Genomic DNA, 15802 nt, shown 5'->3' on the forward strand with positions numbered 1-15802 from the left:
TACAGTATCGCTCCCAAGCGTCCTTTCCAGCCTGCTTCCAATAAACAACCCTGGTATACGGAAGACCTCAGGGAAAGGAAGCGGGTTGCGCAACGACTAGAGCATAAATGGCGAAGACATCAGCGCTTATCCGACAGGACACTCCTTTGCTCTCATTTGAGAGCCTACGGAGTGGCAATAGATGCAGCGAAGAACTTGTTCTTTGCTGCACGTATTGCGTCCGCAGAGTCGCGTCCAGCAGAGCTGTTCAGGGTTGTGAGGGAGCTAACTCAGCTCCCCCCCTCCCTGAGCCCTATTTTGGAACCATCTAAAGCCTGCTGTGACGAATTTAACAACTTCTTTGCGGATAAAATTTCTCGGATAAAGGCTGATCTCGACGCCAGTATTTATGCAGATCCTATAAGAGAGGCGTCCGAAGCATCCATGGCCCCTGTTATACTGGATCATTTTGAGTTTGTTAGTACCGAGGAAGTGGACAAGATCCTTCGAAGTGTTAGGAAGACGACCTGCTCCCTTGATCCCTGTCCCTCATGGCTGGCAGCTCAGGGGGGAGATGCGGTGTTAACTCTTTTACACCGCATTGTTAATACTTCTCTAAGAGAGGGTCAGTTTCCATCCAAATTAAAATTAGCAGTGGTTAAACCCCTGCTAAAAAAGCCCTCCTTAGACCCCCTGATCCATAATAATTATCAGCCCATCTCGCTGCTGTCTTTTCTGGGGAAAGTGATCGAGAGAGCAGTCGCTTTTCAGCTTCAATCGATCTTGGATGACACCGATTTTCTGGACCCATTTCAAACTGGCTTCCGGGCGGGCTATGGAGTTGAGACTGCCATGGTCGCCTTAGTTGATGATCTCTGTCTGGGCATGGACAGGGTTAAGCTGTCCCTGTTAGTGCTTTTGGACATCTCAGCGGCTTTCGATACCATCGACCATGGTATCCTTCTGGATCGCCTGGGGGAGTTGGGCATCGGGGGCACTGTTCTGCAGTGGTTCCAGTCCTACCTCTCGGGCAGATTCCAGATGGTGGAGCTGGGGGACTGTCGCTCTGATAAGAGGCCCCTTACATCTGGTGTCCCTCAGGGAGCGATTTTGTCCCCTATGCTATTCAACATTTACATGAAACCGCTGGGAGAGATCATCTGGAGACACGGAGCGCGGTGTTATCAGTATGCTGATGACACACAAATAGTCTTCTCTGTGTCTCCGACTGATGCAGTAACTAAGGATGGCATCTCTCCTCTAGATGCCTGCTTGGCGTCGGTAATGGGCTGGATGAGAGAGAACAAACTCAGTGTGAATCCAGGGAAAACGGAAGTACTGGTGATAGGTACCCCAGTTCCAGGTGGTGAGATCTGTCACCCGGTCCTGAATGGGGTCACGCTCCCCTTGAAGGACTCGGTGCGCAGCTTGGGAGTGCTCCTTGATTCATCGCTCCAGCTGACATCTCAGGTCGATGCGACGGTCAGGAGTGCTTGTCATCAGCTTCGGCTGATACGCCAGTTGCGTCCCTACCTGGACCATGGGGACCTTGAAACTGTTGTACATGCTTTGGTAACCTCTCGACTGGACTTCTGCAATGCGCTCTACATGGGGCAACCCTTGTACCAAACCCAGAAGCTGCAAATGGTGCAGAACATGGCAGCTAGACTGGTTGCTGGTAGCTCCAGGTCGGACCATATAACACCCATCTTAAAAGACATTCACTGGCTGCCTATTCGCTTCCAAGCTCAATACAAGGTGTTGGTTTTGACCTATAAAGCCCTAAATGGCTGGGCCCAGGGTACTAGGAGGACTGCCTATCCCCATATAATCCGCCCCGCACACTCAGAACATTTGGGACAAATCTGTTGGAGGTCCCTAGGTCACATTTTGTGAGGACCTCACAGAGGGCTTTTGCCATCATTGCCCCCTTTCTTTGGAATAAGCTTCCAGTAGAGCTCCGCTCCGCCGCATCGTTAGATTCTTTTAAGAAAAACTTAAAAACGCATTTATTTCGGCTGGCATTCCCACCTTAGTTAATTTTTCTTTTCTCTGCCCCTTGTCTTTCCTTTTGACCCTGGACCATTGTAAATCGAGTTTTTTCCATCTCCTGCCCTTGACATATGTGTTTTATATTGATTCCAGTTCCCATTCCTTGTAGCAATGTTTTTAATTTTCATATTGTAATTGTTTTTATCTTGTACTGTAATGTTTTAATCCTTGTAAGCCGCCTTGATCATTTTATGGAAAGGCGGGGTAAAAATAAAAATTATTATTATTATTATTATTCTCAAAGTCCAGGAAATTTAACATCCATTTGCAACACAAAAAGATACTTCTTTTGCAATCCAGTATATCTCCATCCTTTGTGAATCTCACAAAGTCAGAGTCTCCAAGTTCTATATACAGAACTTTACTACTGAGTATTTACAGCACTATGTACAAACCAACAACTATCCAACCAATGATCCACTAATAACAACCCACACAGAACTTAGGCTACACTTTGTCCATGACATGATCTTCTCACACATGAGTCTGCAATAGTCCTCTTGCATCAGTCACTTGCATCACATCTGCTGTGTCATCCTGGGCATATCCTATATGGTGTGACTGATGACACTCCTTGCAACCTTTCACTTGTGTTGCATCATCCAGTAGCCATATTCGGTACAGTGAAATTCAATTTCATTTTTACATACACTGACACATCTCCTTCCCTCCACCTGCTTCCTTGTGTGGGGCAGGGGAAAAAGGGATGGACAGATACTTTTTTGTGTATTAAATATTATTGGAGACCCTAGAGATATTCATGTTTTCCCCATTTTGGGGGGGTTGTATTCCAATTGTTGTTGTGTGCCTTCGAGTCATTTCTGACTTACAGCAGCCCTAAGGAGAAACTACCATTGGGATTCCCCGTAAGTTTCCTCAGAAAGGGGTTGCCATTGCCATCTTCTGAGTCTGAGAGAATGGGACTGCCCAGGATCACTCAGTGGTTTTTCATGGCTACACCCCTAACCACTGTGTAAGTTCAGGGCCAACTATAAGTCTTTTTCTCCAAAGATTTTTTCTCCCACAAAGCAGCTTAAGGAGAATTTCATTGCAGTAAAAACTGTAAACACAGACCATGCTGCCCATACAATATGTCCCATACACTCAGGTCTTCTGGGATACACTTATTTCAACCCACCAGAACTAGACTGGCAACTGCTAGCCAGAGGACTTTTCCATCAGCCACCCTTAGACTGTGGAATGACCTGCCAGGAGACATTTGACAGCTAAATATGCTGCTTGAATTTAAAAGAGAATTAAAGACCTATCACATCTGGTAGACCTACCCAGTCAATTTTAAACTTTGAATTTTAAATTAGGATATTTTAATTTATGCTGGATAAATTTAATGCATTCTATGGTTATTTGTTTTAACACTGTTTTTACAGTGTTTAAATGGTTTTATGTGTTTTAATCTATGTTGTACCCCGCCTTGAGCCTTAGAGAGAGGTGGGTAAGAAATAAAATGTATTGTTACGATTATGATTATTATATCACATCCAAATGGAAATTAAATTAAATTAAAATGGAATTTAAGACATTATATACACATGTGTGACCAATTACTCTTTTTAATATTTTAATTCATTGTTACAACATGATTGTTAATTCCAAGATCAAAAGATTTTAATTAACAAGTAGTAAAAGCAACTTGGAAAGGAGATGGTCTTTGAATCCAGATGGGGTTTGTTTTATTTGACTGACCAGTCAGTTTATTGTATTTCAAGTGAACAGCCATTTTACACAGATACAAATAATTTTTTAAAAAATACAAAAAGGGAGCAGGTTAAAATAGAAATAATTGAGCTTCATGGATAGTCATTTCCCAAACCTGGCTAAAAAGCAGATGTTCTAAATGAACTGGATACCACATAGAGACTCCACCTAATCTGTCCCAGGGAATTTAATTTTGAAGGTCTGATGCCTGGGGGTCTTGCTAGGATTCACACTGACATCGGTAAACTAATGAAAGGGAAGATTAAGAAAGTGGAATTATAATGGAAGATGAAAGAGAAAACAAGGGGAAGGAGTTTATAAGAAATTTTCTTTGTTTTTTAGGAATTCATACATCGTATATGGGGGATCAAATAGCACTCACTATGGGTTGGAGTGGAATGGCATCCTTGTGGATCCTGGGAAGTCCATACAGTCTTAGTGGGAGAGCCTCAGATTTGCACACACTTTGTCTTGTGGTTGGCTGAATTGAGGAGTTTTTGATCAGGGTGTTCGTTTTCCTGGTGATTTTGTTGGTCCTATATGTGGATGACACTTTGACCATTTGGAGCCATGGAGAAGAAGATCTGGCTGTGTTTCTGAACCATCTAAAGAACATCCACCCTAACATCCAATTCACAATGGAAAAAGAAAAGGAAGGAACACTGCCATTCTTGGATGTCCCAGTCATCCATAAACCAAACCAACATTTGGGCCACACAGTATATAGAAAACCTACACACACAGACAGATACCTACACAAGAAGAACCATCACCTAGGACAAAAAAGAAGCACAATAAAAACACTGGTAGACCGGGCAAAACGGATCTGTGAACCCCACTTCTTGGAAGATGAATTGCAGCACCTAGACGGGGCTCTACAGGCTAATGGTTATTCCAGCTCATACATCAGAAGGGCTGTGAGACCCAGAAAAAAACCCCAAAGGGAAAGTATTTTCACCATACATCAACAGAGTCACAGACAGAATAGGGAAACTGGTGAGGAAACACCACCTCCAAATGGTTTACAAACCAACCAAGAAAATCCAACAAATGCTGCTCTCAGTGAAGGACAAGGAAGAGAGACCCTATCACAGCACCCAGAAGTTAATCGCATACCATGCAGCTGTGGAGAAGCCTACATAGGGACCACCAAACGCAGTGTTCGAACACAAATCAAGGAACATGAGAGTCACTGCAGACTGAGTCAGCCAGAAAAATCAGTAGTAGCAGAACAAGTTATAAACCATCCTGGGCACAAAATGCTATTTGAAAACACTGAAATTCTGGATCATGCCAACAACTATCAGGTAAGAATGCACAGGGAAGCCATTGAAATCCACAAAACCAAGACAACTTCAACAGGAAAGAAGAAACCCTTAACATGAATAACGTTTGGCTACCAGTCTTGAAAAACAGCAAGATCAGGACTCAGCAAATGCAAATGAAAAACCACCCAGGTTCCCAGCAGACAATGATCACTAATTAAGCAGACAATAATCCTTTTTGCATATCCTCCCACCCTGAGATACTGCCATCAACAACAGAACAATACACAGATTAACATGGAAATCACTCCTCCCTACCCTTCCCAGGGTCACACAGTGTGTGTGTGTGTGTGCGCGCGTGCGCGTGCGCACACACACACATACCCTCACACACATATACCCAACTCTCTTCCATGCCAGCATTCTCTGAAGATGCCAGCCACAAATGCTGGTGAAACGTCAGGAATAAACTCTTCTGGAACATGGCCCCATAGCCCAAAAACACATACAAAAAACTGGTGGCACAATGGTTAAATGCAGGTACTACAGCCACAACTTTGTGAGTTCAATCCCGCAGTACTCCTGGTTGTCTTAGCCTTACATCGTTTCATAGGTCAGTAAAATGAGTTTACAGCTTGTAAACCATTTAGAGAGGGCTGACTTCCCCATGAAGCAGTATAGAAATGTAAAGTGCTAGTGCTAGAGAGTGGAAGGTGATAGGAAGTGACCTTTTTACAGCTACAGCTACACTGACCAAATTACCATAGAGATTGTCACCCCCTCCTTCCTCCCAATTGCATAGACACAAGTATTGATGCAATACTCCAACATAAAGCCCAGAATTTCTTGTAGTCCATGTAGATTACAAGTGGGCGCAGTGCAGCCTATAGCCAGCATGTGGCCCCTACACATCAGTGTTGTAACCCTTGGGGGGGGGAACAGCCCGCATTCTACAGTGTAGCCAAGCATATGTAGAAATCCCCAAATGTACAAGAATGCAATGGAAACAGGGCCAAAAAGTCAGCAGAAGTCTACAAGATGGCAAACTAGAATATTTTTTCCCTTTTAAGTAAGACCAGAAGAAGAAGAAGAAGAAGAAGAAGAAGAAGAAGAAGAGTTTCTGTTTCAGTTCTCCAGTTTCTCCCAGTTAATGCTGCCACATCCCACTCCATTAGTGCCTTTAGATTCCTCTCTAGGTCCAAGAGCCTGATTTTCTGCTGGGAAAAAACCCTGGAAACAGGGCCAAAAAGTCAGCAGAAGCCCACAAGATGGCAAACTAGAGTCATTTCCCTTCTAAGTAAGATCAGAAGAAGAAAAGGAAGAGTTTCTGTTTCAATTCTCCAGTTTCTCCCAGTTAATCCTGCAAGTTGCAACACCCCACTCCATTAGCGCCTTTCGATTCCTCTTTAGATGCAAGAGCCTGCTTTCCTGCTGGGGGAAAAAACCCTGGAAAAAATTGGTAAGTGAACTTGTTTTTATGGGGCCTGGTTATCATGGATGTGGATGCAATAAAACATTTCATTTCTCTTTGTTTTGGATCTTAAAAAAGGCATCTCTTGAAATTTGCAACAGACAATTACTCTGTGTGATCCTAAATGGATACATTTGTAACATGTAACTTATTGAGACTGCCTACCAATAATTCCAAATATCTTAAAATGTGTTGTTGAATACGACTGTTAATATGATTTAAGGCGGTACAAACAGCCCTAAAGGGGTGGCTTGACACTGCCCCTTTGATCCTTGGATAGAGGCCATTGCAACCATACTCAGCTCTTTACCTCATCTTTCTCTTCCTTCTCCTCCTCTACTTCCTCTGCTCCCTCCTTCCAATGAACCTGCCATCCGTGGATGCTGGAATCCACAAATGGCAAGTCCGCAGATAAGAAGGGGTGAAGTGTACTGAAATTTCTCTCCCCCATCCCGATGCACTGTCGTTGGGATGGGAGAGGTGAAGACTTCTTCCCTCCTCAAGCCCAAATCCAGTTCTTAGTCTTCAGTTAAGACTTGAGATCCATTTGAATCAATGGGAAGTTGGTTAAGTCAATACTCAGACAGTTCTATTGATTCAGTAAATCTACTTTAGATAGAACTAATAAGCTGCAGGGTGTGCATGTCCCAAAGACTGGGGATTCCCACTGTAGAAGGGCTAAGGTGGAGGTATCATAAAAGTAGATTCATTGCTCTAGCTTCTTCTTCTCAGAGATTTAGCGCATTAAGCTTTTGGAATACATAATTAATACATAAAAACATATTTGAAAATTTTTTAAAACTCTTTGCATGGCAAAATTCTGGGGAAATTTTAGGATTCATTAACTGTATTGGGAGCCAGCATGGCCTAGTCATTTGAGTGTTGGACTACAACTCTGGAGGCCAAGGTTCAATTCACAGCTTGGCCATGAAATCCACTGGGTGACCCTGGCCAAGTCACATTCTTGATCTTAGCTTCCAGGAAAGCCAATGGCAAACTTCCTCTTAGCAAATCTTGCCAAGAAAACCCAAAGATAGAGTCACTTTAGGATCTCCATGAGTTGAGTATGTCTTGAAGACTTACAAAGTCACTACTAGAGTAGCACTTTGTTTTTTAATACCCACTAAAGAGAGGTTTGGAAGTCACTTTCATTTTGTCTTATTTTTCTTATTTCTTTACTTCCCTTTTGTCTTTTTTCCCCTTTCCTTGATTTGTAGTTCTTTTCTCTCTTTTTTTTCTTTTTCTGTTTTTTCATGAATTTATGTAGCATTAACATTCTTTTCTATGTAGTTAGAAAATTTTAAATAAAACTTTAAAACTTCTCTTGTCAATAAAATAACAATAGAAATGTCACACCCATAATGGAAATAAAGTCATGTGGAGTTTGAAAATGCACCTATAAAAGGAGTCACAGTAACCCAAAAGTAGTTTACACATTTATTGATCTATGAAGGAAGGAAGGAAGGAAGGAAGGAAGGAAGGAAGTGGAATGGAATGGAATGGAATAAATGCATGCTGATAATTGGTCACCACTTCCAAAATTGTTGTTGTTGAATCTGTTCTTACTTTGGGCCTGAACAGACAGGCCAAAATAAAGCTGTTTCGGGGCAGTTTGGAGGTATGCTATTTAAATGATACTTACATCCTAAGAGGTTGGATGCCATGCCAAAGCCATGCTTGAGTCCTAAGAACTGGAGCACAGCTTTGGCAAAGCTTCTGGCCTCTAAAGATACATGTGTCATTTGAACAGCATACCTCCAAAGTGACCCGAAGTAGCTTTATTTTGTCCCGTCTGTTCATGCCCTCTGATACAGAAAATGTACTGTAGAGACAGAAGTAATACTTTGAGAGATCAGTGGCAATGTAGAAGTATTTTGAAGCTGGATTACTTCAGCATTATTTGAATGCAAAGCTGTGGTGTTGTGAAAAAATATTTCTTTTTCTTTTCTTTGCAGAACTTAGTGGCATACTATTATTGAAGAAGACATATTCCTCTGAAAATGGGTATGATATGCTATGATGTGCTGTGCTGAACAATGTACTTGCTGGTCATCTAAAAGCACTCTTTTCAAACTTTCTGCCTTCAAGCTAGGCTTGCCATATCCCGCCTGGGGGCGGGACTTTTCTGGTTTGGGGTGGGTCCGCACAGTCCCGCCCTGGTTTGGCCCCGCCCCCGGGATTCCCCCCAGCGAGGCACTGGAGGCGTCTTCCACGAGCATGCCGCAAAAACGGGCCGCGCACTGGGGCACAGGAGGCAAAGGGAGAACCCTGCCCTGCCCCCGCCCGCCTCCCGCGCGCCGCGCAGCGCAGCCCCACCCCACCCCACCTCCCCTCCATCCTGCGTGTCGTGCGCCACCCTCCACGCCTTGGCTTGCGCTAGAGACAGGTCTTCAGGACACTGCAACGCAGAGCTTTTGCGTGCCCACGTGGTATATATGCCCTGCAGAGGCTTACTTTCCAGTTTACAGTTAGAAAAAAAAGGCCATAAATCGTTCATGTTTCACTGGGGTCTAATCGCCTCATCTTTTAAATGTAAACCCGTCAGTTCTTGTAATGCTTTATCACGGATGTTTTGAGGCCTAAAACACCTTAATTGTAAATTCAAATTGCTCCGAAGCGGACCAATGGGAAAGAAGCAATCAGCCCTCCACTTGGTTGGTTTTCAGTGGCTTGGAAGGAAGGATTTTGCCTTGCTTGTAAATAGGAAGGGCTTTGGGATAGCAAAAGGCTGCAGAAATAGTTTTGATGACCCCCCCCCTTTAAACATCCATGGCTCAGGGCTATGGGATTCTGATGGAGTTTCTTGTGGGCACCCAGAGCTCTCTTGACAAAGAGGCTGAATGGCCACAGAGCTACAGTTCCCAGGATTCCATAGCCTTAGGAGGAGGAGGTGTGGTGGTGGTAAGTGGCCAGAGCGTTTATTTTGCCCTTGTAGTTTTCTAATATTTAATTTGGACCCTGTGTATTTTTCTATATTTATTTTGCTCTTGTGTATTTTTCTAATATGCATTTTGCCTTGTGTATTTTCCTAATATTTATTTGGACACTGTGGTATTGTGTCTAAGATTTATTTGGCCTTGTGTATGTTTTCTAATATTTATTTGGGCCTGTGTGAAGTTGTTTTTTGCGGATGATTGTATTTTGGCCCGTGTGTAGTTTTGCTAATATTATTTGGCCCTTGTGTTGTTTCTATATTTAGTTGGACCTGTGTATTTTTTGAATAGTTATTTGGACCCTGGTATTTTTCTAAATGTTTTGGGACCCTGTGTTGTGTTTTCTAATATTTTTTGCCCTTGTGTATTTTTGCTAATATTGGTTTGGACACTGTGTATTTTCTAATAGTTATTTGGACCCTGTGTTTTTCTAATATTTATTTGGACCCGGTGTTGATTTTTCTATATTATTTGGGCCCTGTGATTGTTGTGCTAAGATGTGATTTGGCCGTGTGTGTTGTCGTATTTGTTTTGGACCTGTGTATTTTTGCTAATATTATTTGGCCTGTGGTATTGCTAATATGTTTTGGACCCGGTGTATTTTTCTAATATGTATTGTGGACCTGTGGTATTGTGGTTGTGTCTAATATTTATTTGGCCCTGTGTATTTTTCTAATAGTTGAGTGGGACCCGTGTGTATGTTTTCTAATAGTTTGATTTGGCCCTGTGTATTTTTCTAATATTGATTTGGACCCTGGGTAGTTTTCTAATATTTATTTTGGACCCTGTGTAGTTTTCTAATATTGTATTTTGCACCTTGTGTAATTTTCTAATAGTTATTGGACCCTGGTAGTTGTTTCTAATATTTAATTTGACCCGGTGTAGTTTTCTAATATTTATTGGACCCTGTGTATTTTTTCTAATATTTTATTTGGACCGGCCTGTGTATTTTTTTTCTTGTCTAATATTTATTTGGACCACTGTTTGTATTTTTTGTTCTAATATTTATTTTGCCCTTGTGTATTTTTCTAATATTTATTTGGACCCTGGGTATTTTTCTAATATTTATTTGGCCCCGTGTATGTTTCGAATTTTATTTTGCCCTTGTGTAATTTTTCTAATATTTATTTGAACCCTGTGTCTTTTTCTAATATTTATTTGGACCCTGTGTATTTCTAATATTTATTTTGCCTTGTGGATTTTTTCTAATATTATTTGGACCCTGTGTATTGTCTGAATATTTATTTGGACCCGGTGGAGTTTCTAATATTTATGTTGCCCCTTGTGTATTGTTTTTTCTAATATGTTTTGGACCAGGTGTAGTTTTCTAATAGTTATTTGGAACCCTGTGTATTTTTCTAATATTTATTTGACCCGGTGGTATTTTTTCTAATATTTATTTGGACCCGGTTTATTTTTTCTAATATTTATTTTGGACCGGTGAGTTTTCGAATATTTATTTGGACAGGTGTAGGTTTTCTAAATATTTAGTTGACCCCCCCTGTGTAATTGTTCAATATTTATTTGGACCCTGTGTAATTTTTTTTATAATATTTATTGGGCACTTGGTGTATTTTTCTAAGATTTATGTGGACCTGTGTATGTGCTAAGATGTAGTTGGAAGACACGGTGTATTGGTGGTTAATATTGTATTTGGCCTGGGGTAAGGTGGTCTAATAGGAGTGGGACCCTGGGTAAGGGGTGCTAATAGTTATTTGGACCCTGTGTATGTTCGAAGAGTGATGGGCCCTGGTGTAAATGTGTCTAATATTATGGGGACCGTGGAGGGTTTTTCCGAATATGGAGTGGGACCTGGGGTAGTGTTCTAATATTGAGGGGGACCACCGGTGTAGTGTTCGAAGGGATGTGGACCCGGTGGATGTTTCTAATAGTGTATTTGGACCCTGTGGTATTTTTTCTAAGATGTAAGGTTGGACCCTGTGTATTTTTCTAATTTTTATTTGGGACCCATGTGTATTTTCTAATATTTATTTGGCCCTTGGGTATTTTTTTCGAATAGGCATTTTGGAAACTGTGTATTGGTCTAATATTTATTTGGACACTGTGTATTTTTTCCTAATATTGATTTGGACTTACCCGGTGGATGTTTTCTAAGATGTATGTGGAACCCTGTGTAGGTTTTCTAAAGTTATTTTGCTCTTGTGGTATTTTTTCTAAGATTCATTTGCCTTGTGTAGTTTCTAAGATTTATTTGGACACTGTGTATTTTGTCTAAAATATTTATTTGGACCGGTGGTTATTTTTTTCTAATATTTTAGTTGGACCTGTTGTATTTTTCTAATATTTATTTGGCCCTGGTGTATTTTGCAAGATTTATTTGACCCTGTGGTATTTTTCTAAGATTAATTGGACCGACCCTGTGTATTTTTTCTAATATTTATTTTGCCCCTTGTGTATTTTTCTAATAGTTATTGTGGACCCTGGTGTATTTTTCTATATGTATTTGGACCCTGTGTATTTTTTTCGAAGATTTATTTTTGCCCTTGGGTATGTGTCTAATATTTATTTTGGACCCCTGTGTATTTTTTTTCTAATATTTATTGGGACCCTGTGTATTTTCTAATATTGGTTTGTGCCCGTGTGTATTTTTCTAATACTTTATTTGGAGGGGACCTGTGTATTTTTCTAATATTTATTGGACCCCTGTGTATTTTTTTCGAAATATTTTAATTTTGCCCTTGTGTATTTTTCTAATATTGATTTGACCCTGTGTATTTTTGCTAAATTTAATTTGGACCCTGGTAGTTTTCCCGAATATTATTGTTTGCCCTTGTGTATTTGGTCTAATATTTTATTTGACCCTGTGTATTTTTCTAATATTTATTTGGACCCTGTGTATGTTTCTAATATTTTAGTTGCCCTTGTGTTTTTTTTCTAATATGTATGTTTGGGGGCACCCCTGTGTAGTTTTCTAATATTTATTTTGAACACCTGTGTAGTTTTCTAATATTTATGTTGCCCTTGTGGATTTTTGCTAATATTGAGTTGGAACCTGGTGGATTTTTCCTAATATTTATTTGGACCCTGTGTAGTTTTCTAATATTTAGTTGGACACTGTAGTAATTTTTTTCTAATATTTATTTGGACCCTGTGTATTTTTTCTAATATTTATTTGACCTGTGTATTTTCTAATGTTATTTTGCCCTTGGAGTGGTGGATTTTGCTAATATTTATTTGGCCTGTGTATTTTTGAATAGTTTTTTGGCCCTGTGGATGTTTCTAATAGTATTTGGGCCTGTGTATTTTTCTAATATTTATTTGGCCTGTGGTGTGTTCTAAAGTTATTTGGACCCTGTGTATTTTTCTAATATTTATTTGGCCCGGGCTGGGTGTGATTTTCTATATTTATTTGGACCCTGTGTATTTTTTAATATTTTGTTGCCCGTGTGTATTTTTTCGTAATATTTTTGGACCCTGTGGATTTTTTAATAGTTATTTGGACCCTGTGTAGTGTTTAATATTTTTGGACCCTGTGTATTTTCTAATATTTATTTGGGAGGCCCTGGTTGTTTGCTAATATTTTGTTGGACCCTGTGTATTTTCTAATATTTATTTGGACCTGTGGATTGTTTTCTGGGGCGGGGATATTGTATTTGGACCCTGTGTATTGTTTAATGTATTTTTGCCCTGTGTAGGTTTTTCTTTAATATGGGGAAGTTGGACCCGGTGTAGTTGTGCTAAGAGTTGTTGGACCTGTGTATTTTCTAATTGTATTTGGACCCTGTGGTATGTTTTCTAATTTATTTTGCCCTGTGTGTATTTTTCTTATTTGTGGCCCTGTGTATTGTTCTAAATTTATTTGGACCCGTGTATTTTTTCTAATATTTATTTGCCTGTGTAGTTTTCTAATATTTATTTTTCAAGTCTATGGTTTGTGTATTTTTTCTGCTTTTATGCTAACAAGTTGTTCTTTTACATTGTTAGTGATGATGTGGTGGTGGTGTGATATTGATTCAGTCAGTTCTAGGCCTGTGCCACTGTTTTTGAGCCGAGACAGTGTGACTTGCCAAAGTGGCCTTTTCTGTGTGTTTTTTTCCTTTTAAGGTGGCTGATGAAACCTCTGGGCAGGGGCCAAGGTATTTGCTCTGAGTTTTTACATATCAGCACGTGAGAGAAAACCAAAGAGTACCTTGACCAGTACACATTCTGAGAAGTATAGTGGGTGGCAAGACCGGGGGTTGGATGGATGGCCCTTGCGTCTCTTCAACGCTATGTTCTATGATTCAGAAACGGGGGCAAAATCACTTTTTGGTTTAACCACTGACATGTTCGATATGCATAGCCTGTTACCTGTTCAGTGTTAACCAAGGGTTTGGTTTGGAAAGCCTCTGAATATGCAAGAGGCCATGGTTAAGTAAGCCATGTGAAATGGCCCAATGTGCTATCGTGTGTGTTTGGAATGAGGAGGGGGGTGGGTGTTGGCAGAAAGGGAAGTACATTTCTGCCATCTGTTGGATATGCCAAAATGTCCTCCATTTTGAGCATGCGTAAGAAACGCATTTTATTAACTATTTTAAAGAATCAATGTTTTTGTGTGTCTTCCATTTTAAAAAAATATGCCCTATGTTGCCCTACATTTGTCTGGTTTTGGGGTCCTGACTTATGGCAACCCTACTTCAAGCAAGCTTTTATGTGATGGAGAACACTCTTGATCATTGTCTGGGGTACAAGACAACTATACCAGATGTGTAGACCAAACATGTACTGTATATGAATTTCCTCAAAGGATCTTTAATTCTTAATGTCTGATGAACACCAGTTGTTCTGTTTTATTTTTCTTATAGATAATGTGTCAGGATCCTTTCTGCAAGTACCTTATCCCATGGGTTTTACTATTTGATGTTGATGCTTGTTATTATTTGATGTTGATGTATGTTATTATTGTATTATACACAAGGGCAAAATTGGTTAAGTGAATGGATAACGCTGGAAAACACTACTTTGTTGGAATTAGAAGGATGCGGGATTAGGTTCGGATGGCATGCATATCTCTGGTATGGAAAATTGGCACAGAATAAAAATTTTAACGATAATATTATTCGGCAAACATTATTGAAAGTCTGGCTAAAATATAAACAAAAATTTTACAGGAATATAGCAGGATGGACATCCCCTCAGGAAGCTTTGATGAAAAGAAGTAAAGTGGAAGGGAAAGATTGGATAAGATACAGAAACATATTGAAAGTGAGTAACGGGAAGCTAGTAATGAAACCAAGAGAAGAACTAAAACAGGAAGATTATGAATTAGGATGGTTTACATATAGACAGTTAATGGAAAGATTTAGGAAAGATCAAAAATAGGAAGGAATAAATTTGGATAAGACGGAACTGGATGAAATTATGGAGAGGAAAAAGAAGGGCAAAATTTCGGCTATCTATAAAGTTTGTCTAAAATTGGAGTTAGAGGAGGAGACCATTAAATCCAGTATGGTAGAGTGGGCAAAAAATATAGGAAGGAATATTAAATTGGAGAATTGGGAAAGAGCTTGGGGTAGGGATCTGGGTTTTACATGTTGTATGGACATAAAGGAAAACTATATGAAAATGCTCCATAGATGGTACCTTCCCCCCTCAAGACTGTTGAAAATGAAAAAAGATAAATCTGGAACTTGTTGGAGATGTAGGGAACATTATGGCTCATTCTTCCACATGTGGTGGACGTGTCCTCTTATTAAAAAGTTTTGGACAAAAGTTAACAAAATAATAATGGAAATCTACAAAATTAATGTAATTTTAGAACCGGAACTCATTCTGCTTAATATTTTGGAACAAAAAGATCTGAGGAAAGAAAGAAAATTAATTTTGTATTTGATTACGGCTGCGAGAATAACTGTTGCTAAAAATTGGAAAAGACAAGGAGAAATTGAAATAGATGAATGGTTAGTAAAAGCATTAGATGTAATTGAAATGGACAGACTAACACTGGCACTGAGAAATAATGAAGATTATGAAAGAACAAATGAAAAGATGTGGAAACCTCTGTTACTATACTGTGAAAAACGTTGGTCTAATAAGATGTAAGATGATTTGAGAATTGCAGAAGCTTAGTGAGGGTTTGTAGACTAATCTAAGATAAGCCTTTCTTTTTGCTTAGTAGGAAAATAGATCAACAGTAGTACTTCATCTCCTATTTTTAAGTATAAGAGGAAATTCTAGTAAATCTATAGAATGCAATTCTGTAATGTTGATATGGAAGATGACAAATTTCTTGGAAATATAATGCTTGGACCCCCTTCTCAACCCCGTGGAATCATAAAACTAAGGGGAAAAAAATTGTAGTAGAATAATAATAGAGGAAATAACAACGTTATAAATTATGTCTTCAGTCTAGCTTTTTTATGTAAAGGAATAGAGTTTAATGATGA

At 39.8% G+C, this 15802-nt stretch overlaps 1 long non-coding RNA gene across 1 annotated transcript in view; it reads left to right on the forward strand.

The window, feature by feature from the left end:
• The first annotated feature begins 6332 nt into the window (after window positions 1-6332).
• Window positions 6333-15802, forward strand: part of LOC121920253 — a 33657-nt gene continuing 24187 nt past the window's right edge. Inside the window, exons 1-2 of the long non-coding RNA XR_006101711.1 lie at window positions 6333-6471; window positions 8439-8487. This is a non-coding gene — a long non-coding RNA (uncharacterized LOC121920253). The remainder of the gene's footprint in view (window positions 6472-8438; window positions 8488-15802) is intronic.

The sequence above is a fragment of the Sceloporus undulatus genome, chromosome 2 (genome assembly GCF_019175285.1).
Source record: "Sceloporus undulatus isolate JIND9_A2432 ecotype Alabama chromosome 2, SceUnd_v1.1, whole genome shotgun sequence".
Taxonomy (NCBI): domain Eukaryota; kingdom Metazoa; phylum Chordata; class Lepidosauria; order Squamata; family Phrynosomatidae; genus Sceloporus; species Sceloporus undulatus.